We start from the raw sequence: 14,620 nt of genomic DNA on the forward strand, positions 1-14,620 counted from the left end.
TTCACCACTCTGCCAGTTGTGTGCTCATGGCACGGTCTTAACCTGCTCCTGCTTCTCTGAAAGGAAAAATGCAATAAAACCTATCCATCATTTAATGCAACAACGCAGCTAGGACCAAGACCATCAGATCTGTAAAGGCAATGTGGTAATGTCTGCTCTGCTCTTGTAAAGACCGACTCTAAAAAATTGGTGGCCCTTCCACCCACAGCCCTGCTAAGTGACTAATTAGCTTAAGTGGACTGCTGGGCTATGGGATTAAATGCCAAACTAAAAACAGGTTCATGGAGCTTTCCCTTCCAATGGCACTTCTCTTGTAAATGAAGGGATTATCTGCTCAGACTTCCAGGCCAGGAAGGGAATAGCATCTAAACGCAAATACAGGTAAAGACAAATACTTTTCTTGCCACTTGCAACAAGAGGCAGCTGGCTGGAACTCCTCAGCATGAAGTCAGTGAACACGTGGAGAAGCCTTTCTGACAAAGCATTGAAAAATGGCCATGTTCTCTGCCAAGATTTAACTTTAAATGGATCCAAGTGTAGCCTGAAGTAAACTGCAGGATAACTGTCCAACACTGATGAAGCTGAGGCAGGGACAATAGCAGCAAGCTTTTCACCCAGGAGGAAAGGACACAGCTGCATAGCCAGATGCCAGTAAGAACAACACAGTCCTGATCGTAACATGGTCCTCACAGGCCAACCAGATGTCTAACTAGCACTGAAAGCACTTCATAAAAAGAAACATGCTATCAGAAGAGCCCAGATCATATTTGCTGTTTATCCCCATTTTCTTTAACCTGCGTGAAGCCTTCTGAGTGGGCGTTCTTTTTAGAGCACGTGAGTGGCACATTCTTTTTAGAGACCATGAGAATTTTAACCTTCCTTTCTCAATCAGGCAAAGGGAGAAAAGGTCTTCAGCATACTGAATACCCCCCTCGTTCCCACAGCTCTACGCCAACTCTTTCAATCAACTAAGGCAAACCTACAACATTCCTCATTGCTACTGCATGTTCAGGATCACAATGTGTTAATCCCAGCATTTGCAGTACTGAAGGTAATATACGTTGGAGATAAGTAAAATAATTCGAAAGACTAAAATACTGGTGAGGTTTTAAATACCTGTATCTATCAACACTATCTTAATTTTACAGGGTGCATACATAGGCATTGTAAAAATCCCTTTGCCCTTGGGAAGGACTGCAACTTGCTTTAACATTATGGCACCATGGCTTTTCTTAATCTTTCCTCAGAGCACTGGAACGATTCTATAAATTTCCTGACTTATCTTGCAAATTAATTCAGAGCTGCAAATACGGCTCTAGAGGCTGATTCTCCCTATGTCTGCACTCTGCTTAATTATGGCCAAGGAAAGGCAGCCGCAGCTGAGGACAGAATACTGCTGCTCTGCCAGGGTAGTGTTCACCATCATTGGGAACGGGAGTAAATGCACTGCAGATGCCAGGACACTGAGGATCCCACTATTTTAACACAGCCCTACAAACCCACTGGAGAGGACACTGCAAGTGGAATGGCAGGTCCATATACTCTAATGCTCTTGGTCTCTAGGTATTTCTAAGTGTTGGAATAACACACGGAGGAAAGGCAAATGTTCTTCAGTACCCCAAACAGTTCGTCTGACAATTTGGAGCGCGACTGAAAGCTACAATCAGCAGGTTGGCATTGGGCCATCCAACCATAAGCATGATTTAGATTACATCTGGCTCCATCAGACACTATCCCTGTAACAGAGATATTGGCACCTCAGGAGCAAAATTTCTTTTCTGATGCAATTTCCAAGGTCACCTTTGTAGTGAAAGTTTTGACTGAAGAAAACTTCTGTTGCAGGTCACCTGCCCCAGTGGCGACCCTGAGTCTTCAGCCTGAGCTGTAGCCTGTCCCCATTTCCATGCTACACTGATGTTTGTCCACACTTATCTCCCATGCAGTTCATTTGCTGAAAAGTCACCCTTTGTGATTAGCGATGCTTAAACAATTTTCTACCTGCTCCTCAATTTTTTCTTTCTTTTGCTCGTTAAAGAGCTTTTTAAAAAAGTTACTTTCCAGAGGTTCCGACTTCTCCTTTAAATCAGCTTTTTAAAATGGCTTTATGACCTCCTATGGTTTTTCAAGGTGCAGAGCTGTTTATTTGGCATCATAAACAGATGTGAAGACTGAATTAGGCTTAGTCCTTCTGAGATCAGGACTGGGACGTTATGTCCTCTTCTGGTGATCTGTTTTTCAGAAGTGCACATCTCAATTAATAGGCAAAGGGAGATGAGGCAATTGTGAGGAATCATTTTAGAGTGCCTAGATCTTTACTTGATGCAAATCTGTGTAATCAGGGAAACTGCAGTGACTTGAGGTATAAAGAGATACCTGTGTCATGCTAAAGAAGCACATAAAACTATTATTTCTGAAGCTGAGCAAATGTCACAAACCAGGCCCCTTGTTTGGGCGGGCACTATTTTACTTGCTCTGGCAAGAGAGAGAAAACATACTGTTTTCACACTGCCTACATTGAGTGGCATTTGTCAATAATTAGTCTGCTTGGAGAGACCTCTTACTCCCAGGAATAACCACTCCGCACCATCCAACACCGTTGATTAAAAACCACTTCCTCACAACACTTGTTCAAGCCTCATCTATATGACCAATCATCATCTTTAAAGCCAAATCCACTCCCCAGGAAATCCTCTTTTCTAATCCTTTATACTATTCCCCCACTTTCGTATTTGCAGAGCAGAGTTCTGAAGTTGCCGTAGCACATACCTTTCACTGCCAGGAGCTTTCCAAAACCCTTCTGACGCTGCCTGAAGATAGCAACTGAGCTCCGACCTCCACAGATAGGGATGGTCCCTACCCCTGAAGCATGCACATGATTACTCAGCATCAGTGGCAAATTGGCTACTAGTTGAGCCCAGAGCAATGACTACCAAATACCAAAGCCTGTGTGTGGTACGACCTACAGAGAAGTGCAAAAGCAGTCTCAAGTGGAGTAGCACCAACTTTGACATGACGTGCAGAACGACACACGTGGAAGCCCCTGCACCGAACTTACGAAACTATTTACAGTCAAAAGCTGAAGCACTCTCATGGAACATTGTTTTTGGCTTACTTAACTATTGGGTTTTTAGCTACATCTAGTGACTACTGTGAAAACATAATACCTATCCAAATACTTGAGCGATGAGGAAGTTCATCTGAACCCCAACAAAAGCAGATGACTGACTTCCTTTCACGTGTTCAGGTTTTTTGGTGGCTAGGCTCTAATGAAGCTTGCCTTTTACAACCACCTATAAATTTTGCTTCGTTTGCAGGCCCAAAGTCACAAACCAACAGTAGTTCCCATTCTGTGTTTTTTCTTTTTTTTTTTTCTTTTTTTTTTTTTAAATGAGTAAATGACTGTCTGAAAATGTTTTTAGTCCAAGTTCTTTTCAAGGTAAAAACGGGGCTCTGTGCATAAGATGTAACATTAAGGTGCATAGCTTGCTTTTATTCTCCCTCCCCCCAATATAAGTCATTCCCTGTGAATACTCTTTCCCCAATGGAAAAGACAGCCCAACAGTGAATTAAGGTCTGAAATGGGAAAGCACAGCAAGACATTTTGGAAAGGCAGTTTCTGATGGTCAGCAAAATAATATTAAGTGTAAAATTCAGAACAGAATCTGTTCCCAGACACTAGCTGTTATTTGCTGTTTTCTCCTGAGGTGGTTTTAGTTCTCCTATTCAGTCAGCCAAATTTCTACTGTTCTTTTGCAGACAATCAAGTAATTTCATTCCTATAATATTAAAAAAAAAAAAGTTAATTCTATTTTCCCAAAGAGTAACTGAGGAAGGAAGGGGTGCGGGGGAAGATTGTCTTCTATTATGCACGGACAACACAATTCCAACAATTTTCTGCTAGATCAGTAGTAGGACCTTCTTTCGCATCTTTATCCCTGCCTTTTAATTCAAATATTTGTTGTCTTCTTCAATAATTTTTTTCAAGAAATACGTTGCCACATCCTTGGCATTTACATCCCAGCATTTCAGCAACTCGCTATACTACTAGACGTTGAACAATGTTACATCTCCAAGTATGTTGTCATTGCTTCATAACACGTTTACACTGATCAGTCATCACATCCATAAAGAAATCTCTTTAAAGGGCTATTTCAATAGAAAAACATAATTTGAAGCTTTGAAGGACCACGAATAGCCTAAAGAAAACAGCTTCTGCAAATTTACTTCCACAGTCTTTCAAAAGAAAAAGCAGTTGCTTCTGCATACTGTGTGAACTGCATTCAATCTCAAGGACAGAAAAACGTGTGTTATTATCCCAGGCAAATAATTTTAGAAAAACAAGTGCTGAAACATTTCTGGCTGCTGTGGTACCAAACGATTAGAAAATAAATGTTAAATCAATTTAAATGGTAGCTCCTAGTACAATCCATACGATTCAGCATTTGCTGAGCTAACAGTTTACACAGAGATTCATATGTTGGTCAGTATTGGTCTAAGTCAGCATATCACACAACGATCAATACCTCCCTTTGTGATATTCCAGCCATTCAAAAACTGTATCTGAATTCTACGCAGTTCTACACATTGCCAAATCTGACCCCATTTCACATCAGTCACTGCTTTTGAGGCCAACTGTTCTTTCCTGTGGATAATATAGGTCGATTGCTTACCAGTTAAGCCCACACCAGACCAAGAGTTGTTCAGACCCTCCTTATTTTCCTTCGCCAGCCACAGACAAATCACTCACTGCAATACAATTATGTAAGGTTGTACATTTTGCTGCTACTACTACCTCCCAAATGCAAACCGGTCGGGCTCAGTTACACTCTAAGCCCTGAACTTGCAAACAATGACGAAAAGTGCTCCTTCCTAAAAGAGAAATGTAAATGTATTACATACAACAGACTTGATATGAGTAAAGCAGTAATGTACTAGAACTATAACCAAACCACGCTAGACCTTGTCTCCTCCTATTCACAGGAATTACATATATATATACATACATATGCACACATAAAATAAGTATATATTGTCAGAGAATCTGAGGATTCAACTGCACAGTAATGCAAGTACAATTTAGGACAGGTCAGACAGAAGCTTTATTAACAACAACCACAGTGAGAGAACATTCAGACAGCATTTTCCCCTCTGCTCCTCTGTTCTCTGCCAAGTGATTGCAGAGACCCAACCTATATACCGTTTTAGAAAAAAAGGAAAGAGGTGAGCAAACCAAATCATTTCAGTGTTAACAAAGCCAGGTATCTGTCCCCGGGAGGGACGGACTCCTTAAGTGGCCTGCCAACTGTCACAATGCTAAGGAATCAAACAATAAGTAACACCACTATGGTGGAGCCCATAGGACTGGCACACCCAGTACTATTTTAGCTCAAAGTGGGGACTTGGCAACAGTCACAGACTATTAGCTTTTAGTGGAAAGGAATGTTCTTTTAGTAAAGGTAACTTCTTAGACAGACCTCTCAAATCTTTAATATTAACAACTTTACCACCACAGTAAGTATATATGAGGATATACATGTACACATACACAGAGATAGATCTCTGTATCAGGAAGTACCTACTGAAGTATCAAGTAAGATAATTATATGACTTAAAAGATTCAGGACCTTTATTTTACAGTTTTCACAGTAACATTTAATAAATAAAAAACCTTAGTAAATATTCCACCCAGCAGTGTAAGAACAAGAGCTGCAAGTGTCCACACTGGACACTTGGAAATATTTGTTCTATACTCCCATTGGCAATTTCCCTTAAAAGAAATGTGAACATCACTCCTAAAATCTGTAGCAAGAGGCTACTCCTGCTCATTTCTGAAAATCACAAAGGGATCCTTGTATTGCAGGGGACATTACTGGGGTATACTCATCTAACCACAAATACACCATAGCAGCTTCCACAGTTGCAAACACCTGTGCATCCTTAGACACCTGGAAAACTACTTTCAACAGACCAGAGAAACAGGAGCGAGCACAAAACAACTGACTCCTGCAGCACTAGAAGGAAGGAAATGTGCAATTAGATGAATTCTAAAGATTTTTCAGGTGTTTAGACCTGTTAACTGTGAAGCTATAATCAGTAATGCCTCATGATCTAAATGAAACATTTTTCAGGGAACACTGGTATTATCCTTTCATTTCACAGGTGGGAAACCAAGGAAGCGTGCAAGTTAACTACAGCTACCCACTAAGCCAGTGACCAAGTCAAGAATAAAACTTCTTCAATTCTGGTTCCAAACTTTACATATGAGAACCCAAAGATTACAATTTGGATGGAGCCTCCATCAATTTCTATTACCTTTACATTTTAATACTAACAGCAGAACTAACAGCACGGGCATCTGAGCCTCTGTTCCCTGCCCGTGGCCAGTTATTTGATTCATACATCAAGACATATAGTGGCATATTTCTGTAAGCTTTCTCTCTTTGTTGGGCAGACTTTTGAATTGATTTTGGAGGCATTTTTGCCTCACAGCAAAATTACATGCCAGATTACAATTACATCAAGTAAGTGCGCTTTACTGAGCTTTCTTTAAGATTCAGTAATTTTTTTTCCTCATATCTATCTCAAAAATAACTATTATTTTCCAAGCATCGCATTTCTTCCACAAGAATGTTTTGCTACCTGCCTATTCTAATACCATTCCTAAACCCAGCACATACACATGACTTCACATTTGCTGATACATTGCATACATCAGACCATAGAAGGAAAGAAACCGCTTTGAAATTAAGTACCTGAATCCTTCCTTCTCGAGCCTGCAGACAACAGAAAATAAAATCCACATTTTCAAGCCACGCTTCTCAAAGCAAATGGTTCAGCAAGGTCAGTTTTCCAGAAAAAAAAACCTCAAGGTTCAGCCAGAACAGGAAGAGACAGATCCTAAAACAAGGCCGCAACACAAATCTAAGGTGTGTCCAGGAGACCAGGCCAGAGGCAAAGTGGCAAACAGACACAGCTCTGTTGTCCCTGGTGTAGGGATATGCCCAGGGCTGACCTTAAACTGGGCTCCTAGGTCCCTGGGCAGGGGTGTGGGAGGAGGCTCCAGGTGAGGCTAGTTAGGGTCATTAAGAGCTATTAGTGCCTACAGAGCCCTGATACTGAGTTTATGGAATCAACATCTGCAAGAATTGGGATTTCTCATTATCTCTTTCAGTTTAAAGATATGCAGCTTTTCTTTTTCCAGAGAGAGCAGATTTATGCTTAGAGCAGTGGGGGGACCCTACAAAGTATGTCTCTTTGCCTGTCTCGAAGCTCAAACTGATCAACATCACCATCTGCTCTGAGAAATCTTACCCTCGTAGTTTACCCTAACAAAGAGAGGAATGAGAAATACAAGGTTCATGTCACCATTCACTTCTACCCACCAAATGAATGAGAAAAAAATATAACCTTTAAAAGTTATGCATACCTGAATACTGCATTTCGTACTGTGGAAATTCATACTTGAAGTATGCTGGAAGGTGAAGAGGTGGAATTTTTCAGCCATTTGTATACAGTCCCATAGGCTCTATTATCCCAGATTCTACCCGATTCATGGAAATTATCTGTCAGGAACTAAGAGATATCATCACATTAAAAGTAAAATTTGACCTTTCAGGAGATAAATGGAAATGTTTGATCCAGTATTGACAACTTGCAGAAACTTACAGGAGATTCAAGTGTTTGAAGTTTTTTTTCCCTTTATGCGTTGTCACATAATCTCATGAAGAACATCTGAGTCATTCTTGAAATTCATCGTGTGATATTTGCTGGACAAGAGTAGAAACAATTTTTCTTTAAATTTTAAATCATGTCAATTTTTTAAAGACAGATCTTGTCACTCCTTTGGCAGTGGAGCGAAACAGGTGTTGACAGACAGTGAGGGCTTCAATGGGGTTTCAAATATATAATTTCATAAATAAAGTTAAGTACAGCAAACTTATCACAGTGCCAGGACATCCACAGAGCACTTATAATGGAAAAAACCCTTTCCACCTCCCTCTACCCCCACGCCCAGCTTAGCAGCAACTTGTTAGTCTGTCTGTGCGACTTCTGGAGAGGTTTATCATCTCTGAGCAATCCCAGGCAATTCAATCAATGTGATTAATTTTTAATCTTTTCCAGATTAGATCTTCTTCAATAGTTCACCTTTCCGAAGCAGAAAAACATTGTTTTTAATGACTGCCAATTTGCGCTGCCTGCAATTTTAACTGCAGAATTTGTCGAAGACTCTTGCCTGTCAGTATCAAGGCTCAGGCCTTAGACCAGCCCACCAGCATCAGGAAACTTTCTTTAAAAAACAGCAGAAGGGCTGCCTCAGGCAAGAGGACCTGTGCACCACTGCTCACCAGCAGTCCAATATTTCTCTTCACACTAGTAATGTTCCAGGGAGAAAAAACAATGCTGGAGCAATGCAGGGCAATGTAAGTAGCAGAAGGAACTCTAAAGCGCTGCTGCAACAACCCTTAAAATGATCAAAATTATCTTAGGGTGGTTTTGTTCCTAGTAGCCCCAATCTATAAGAAGTGGCACTGACTTTAGGACCTGTTAATGGTATAGCTGACGGTTCTCAATATTTTCTTGTATCCTTGTATTTCTCCTGCTGACTTGTCAGCTGCATCTACAGACTTTCCTATGGCCGGTACAAATGCAGCTGAGGAGGAGCTTCCATTCATAGCAGCGGACCGGCACATCCTCATCTGACTGATGTTAAGACTTCCTGAGTTACTCTCTTTAGTCAATCTACACTAGAAGGGCTGGAGGATGCCAAGTCTCCCTGTGAAAAAATGCATACCCTGAAGACAACAGGCAGTTGAAGTACTCTGGGAAGCACTGGTCCTTTGACTTTCGAAGTGTACTTTGAAATTGCTCGTCCTTAGCAAGGGACAGAAGTAGGGTCCTTGCCTCCCAAAGGTCTCCTTCACGCATTGTTTCACATCATCATGTCTGTGCCTTTCTCACTAACTGGGCTGAAATAAATTTATACATGGTCTAGTTTTCTGTGGGCTTTAGCAAATGACCTCTTAACTCAATCGGCCAAACAGAATAAAAACAAAAGCAAAAAATGTTCCTCTGCCCAGGAAACCGATGCAGAAAGCTCAGGAAAATCCCTTTGCCCTGGCAGAAAGAACATTGCTTAACGTCTCTGTGTAGCTGGGAGGAGGCAACTTTTCATTGTCTTCTTTTCATTGTATTTGTCTTTGGCTAAAGGCTGTGTCAGGTTCAACAGGGAGCTACGGCCCTGGAATATGCAGCTAGCTCTAAAAGCAGCAAAAGGTAGAAAATAGTAAGGTAGAAACCTCCAGCGGTAAGGTAATGTTACACGTACTGGATAGAAAAGAATGTGACAATGATTTGAGACAGGGTTAGTAAGTCTGAAAGGGAAATGAGCCTTAAAAAACCTTCTGAATGGTACTCAAATATCCAACCTGTCATCCTTTTCTCTTCAAAATTAACTCCCCGCATTACATAAATTACATAAATTAGGGTACTGGGAAACTGAATTTTTTATATCGTTAGAAGTGTCTTTACAGGTGTGCTTCCTGGTGGCTAATGACAAAAAATTGGTTAATAAACAATTTCAGTTGAAAAGACCAGCTGGGCTTACATTAAATATTTCTTCTGGGAAAACTCTGGGCTTAAAATTTCAAGCTTATTTAAATAATAGTTTGCTCAGAAGAATACTGTGGTAAAGAGCAGGCTGCCCTTCAGCAGGCCATCCTGCTACAGCCCCCAGCCCAGGAGCTAACGCACCAGTCTGGAAGGGCTTATCTCTCTGCCTCCCTCTACACTCACATGGACAGAAACTCCTCCAAAGGGTATCTCACAGCAGCTAAATTATGCTCTGATTCACAAACAGCATTAGATCCACCGCACTGGCCTTTGTGCATTATATGCCACAGGACGATATTTTTCACAGTGAGCTCCTATCAATTTACTTTGGTATCAGTAGTCAACAGGCTCAAATGACCTCTGAACACTTACATTTCTTCCTAAAACTCTTCCAGAGATTGCATTCTAGCTGATTAATCCATGAAGCTGAGAGATGCCAGTTTTGGCTGAACAGCCCATTCTTTGAGTTAGTTTTGTGGCACTGTGCCTGTCATAGCCCCTTGTTCAGTGGGTCTTTTAAGATGCTTACAATTAACGGAGTTTGATTTAAAAAGGGCAATACCATTCCCTGCAAATTTTGTTCTCTACCAAATATAAGCAATAGCAGCCTTTGAAAAGGTTGGGACTTAGCCTACGTTTTATTCCTTGAGGACTTTTAATTCTGGAACTGAGGGCTGCCCCTTCCCGCAGAGCTGTAGCCACGCCACATTCTCCTATTGCCTCTAATTTGTAGACATAATTTCTAAATATTCCATGAAATGCAGCCCACCACTGTTTGGACCTGGGAGCTGCTAATTTGTTGTGATCCCAGTAAGCAAGGCACTCAGACTTTGTGAATCATCACCTAAAATGCCGTTCAGCAGAGCTAACACTACAAAAAGGATAATATAGATAACCTTACCCCCCTTCAGATGGTGGGACCCCTGAGCTGTGCAGTACTGAACAGGTCCCCAGTCACGGCACGGCACACCATGCAGATCCCGTCCATAGACAGGTTACCCCACTTTGGTCTTTTGAGCTTGAACAGGATTTTCTGAAAAGAAATTCTGTTCATCATTCCTGCTATCAAACAAAACGCATGTTTACATGAGAATTTGTTGCTGCACTTAGTTAAAGACAAGGACACACAGGTGGTATAATTGCCAGTACTGAGGGGAAGCTGCCCCCAGGCTCCTTCGTTACAATCAGCCAACTAAGATTATCTTGCAGCAGGGGATATGCACAGCACAACACAGTCACAAAACCCAAGCTATACACAGGGAACAGTGCAGCACAACATAGGTCTACGCTTAAACAGGTTAACTGGTTTGTGGGTCACTAACTGTTCCACGGGCAATGGCCTTTCTGTCAGAATCACTGTAACCACCAGCAGAGAGAAGGGGAGGTTTGGCCCCCACCGCCAGCACCAAATAGCAAAGAGGTTCTATCTCAGTAGGGGGATTTTGTTACTCCGGTCCCGTGGTATTTAACGCCACCTACACATTGCACCATGAAGGGAGATGCTGAGCCCTCAGCTCTGACATCCGTGCCCCTGAGCTGTCCCTCTCAGGCAAACCAGCATCTGTCTCCTTTTGCCCTTAACCCCAATCATCTGTACTCCCACAGAGCTATGGACAGGCAGCAGCACGTGTGCTCCACCACGCTCCCAGCCGTGCACGCAACAGTCAGCCCTGGGGTGCCTGGGGAGGTACAGCCATCATCCCAAAACATGGATATGCACCTTCTGGGATGGATTTGTCCCATCTCCAACTAGTTTGGGGAGCACAGGTATACCTTTCATCTCCTGTCAGAGCAGTCACTTCTACAGCACTACTCTCAGATTTCAAAAATATTATGAGAAGAAGGCTGATTTGGCCGTACGGTTTTGACACCGCATTGGAAGAACCACAAAACCTTTTTTAAACTCAGAAATAAGGTGTCATAGCAGCTTCTCATGACTCAACCTGACACCAAGATTGTGGCTTCATGCTCTGAGTAGCTTTAAATGAAACTACCATTAGGCATTATTCTGTTGCGTTATAATTCATTCAAGTATGTGCAGAAATAACCAGCAATATATATAATACCTGCAATAAGGCTTTCGCAGTATATTAATGCCTTTCTCGGATTGATACTGAACTCCAAGAGCCCTTTAAATCTCAAATAACTTGTGAGAATAAAAGAGCTATTAACTTTTAATGAAGCACCAAAAAACATCTCGGGCAGCAGAATGGGACATGAACTTTAAACACTTCATGTCTTGCTACGGGGAAAAGCTGGGGACCTGGAGTAGATGGGACCTCTCTCTGCATGGGCCTAAGCAAGCCAGAGCTCCACGATTCACACTGCTTGATGTAAAAGTAGTGACGTGCTCTGCTCTGTATCTATTTATGCTGCGATGGTAGAAATAAGGAAAAGGAGGGTGTCTTTTAGGCAAAAGTGGGATTATGGGAACTGCAGAGGGAAATTATTGGAACCATTCTGCCTGTCATAGAAATATAGGGTGAAATGCCAAATTGCCAGTGAGAAATGGCAAGGGCAAAGCCACCACAATATTCAAAAATGGAAACATGAAGAAGCAGGATTCTGTCTGTGGCAAATGAACAGAAACTAATGTTCACTGAATAAAAGGAGCAGAAAAAAGAAGATGCTGAAGAGATGGTAATACAAATCAAAGGGCTTTGTCAACTGAGAAGAGTAACGGCAAAGGAAAGTGCTGACAATTTAACTTAAATTTCAGACTGCAGCTGTAATGGATGAAGGTTAAATTTTTTAAGAAATGCAGCATCCAACTTCTACCTAGACCTCTAAAGAAGTTGGCAGGTTTTCGGAAGGATATGTATCCTACTGAGACACTTCGATTAAAAAGCTGCTTCATTTCCAAAAGCATTCTGCAGCTCATAGCACCCACTGAAAGAGAAGATGCGCTAAGCGTATCTTTGAGTAAGATCCAAAATAAACAAGACTGCCTCTGAAAATCCAAAGGAGCAACAAGCCTGACTGAGGTATAGGACATAATAAGCTCCTTTTAGATGTTTCTAAATTCAAAGGCTTTTGAATACAGGGTATTCATGAATATGGGGTATGAGTAGATCGGTTCTTGAGGGCAAATGCTGACTCTGGATCTGTATCAGAGATACTAAAAAGAGGAATTTCAGGCAGGACCATTAAAGTTCTATCTGGTGCAGTTAAGAAACATTTAATAGTCTCATACAGATGACATAAGCTCTACATTACAAAATTTCTTTCACGAAAGCATTTGTCGTAAGTTATTTGGGTACTTGTAATGCAGCCCAGGAACAGCTGTATAGATTAGGCAATAAACCTGAGACGTCTTTCCAAAATACTGTTCTATATGAGCTAAATATTCTTTTATGTTAATTCTTTTAGAATACCATTCAGAAATAAAGAAGAACTGTCTGCCGTCTGCAATTGTAAACCTTGCCCAATAAGTATTCTTTTGTACAATGGGCACAAAGGCAGAAGCAGAGGAAAATTCCCAGGTAAAATCTCCAGTTTTTGAGTTGGAAAAGGCATTCCTAGAAATTCCAAGTAATCACAGTAACATTCGTTAGATATCAAAATAGAACATTTCAACTGGCTAAACTGATCTTTATCTCCAACTGGCAAAAAGTTTCCAAGCATTTATCTTTGCTCTTCCATGTATCTGGCATAGAACAGGCAGAACTTAAAGTGATGTGGCTTTTTGGGAATCTCTGGAAATGGGTTTGACAGTCTCAGTCTAAAATTATGCAGTCCCTAAGAGCTGACTGGGACTACTGTGACAGGGAAGAGTCTCAGCAGAGAATAAAGGTGGTAAGTGAGTGGGGCAAAGGAGGCTGTCTCAGCGATCTTCTGCCTTGCTGCCATATCAAGGATATACATTGCTGCACGCTGCCCCTGCTCACAGCTGGCACATTAGTATCCACCGAACTATAAGTGTGCCCAGGCAGGATTTGGGGAGAAAAGCACTTAATGCTTGCCTTTCAGAGGCCTTCTGCTCAAGAGAAGGGTTTGTGGTAACAGGCATTTGCCTGGAAGGCTAAGTTAAAAAAAACACAACCAAACATGAGTCTGACAAACACATCCAAAAGTAAAGGAAAAAAAAAGTAATATGTAATATTTAATATTTAAACAAAACATTGAATGTTTAAAGACTGAAATAAGTTTTTTTGTAGTCATTCATGTCATCCTACTGTGGCATCAAAACTTGTGCACAGTCCCTGGTCTGGTCCCTGCTTCCTGTGCTACCCCAAATACTGTCACTTTCGTTTTAGGTAAAATGGGCTTCTCTTAAGGGTGATAAGTGCCAGGCAGGAACATAAGCTTCTTATTGCTATTTCTGTATATTTCATAGACTATTGTTGAGGGCAGGGGTGTGCATCTCACAGAAGATAGCTATGCTAAGCTGAGCTGAGCAAAATAAACCCACTTTCTTACACAATCTTGAAATGATGAGCAAAGATGAAGAAACCAGGAACTACACACTGGAAGAGAGTTAAAAAGTGAAAACAAGAGACAGAAAGAAAGGAGCTTCTATTTGGGAGAGAGTTGCTGATTGCCCCTGGCTTACCTTACACATTAAGTGAGCTCTGTGCAGCTCTGCTACACCTTGTATCATTCTGCTGTGAGATTTGCCTGAATGCCACTATCCATGGAAACATGTGCAGCTCTGAAAGGAAAAGACCTTTTGGATGAAAGCTCCATGTCTGCTGTGCCAACAGTGCTGACGACCGTCTTTGCATAGCGCCACTATGGTTGTTGATAGCGTGCTCTGCTGCTCCTTCAGATGCTTTGTCCCTTTCCCCAAGCCAAGAAGTGCTAAGCTCAGTAAGGAAGCAGAAAAAGGTGGTAAGAGGAAAGCAGCGTGATGACATAATCCATTCATAAAATCAAACACCTCTCTGCTCCCTCCTTCCCAGGTCTTTTCCACAGCCCAAGTCACCACTGAAACAGCTGAGTATGGTGGGATTACTCCTGTGTGCACATTTTTGCAAAAAAATCCAGAAGTCCAACTCCACCCAAAAGTCAC

Source organism: Vanellus vanellus, assembly GCF_965231255.1.
Source record: "Vanellus vanellus genome assembly, chromosome: 3".
In the NCBI taxonomy this organism is placed as follows: Eukaryota; Metazoa; Chordata; class Aves; order Charadriiformes; family Charadriidae; genus Vanellus; species Vanellus vanellus.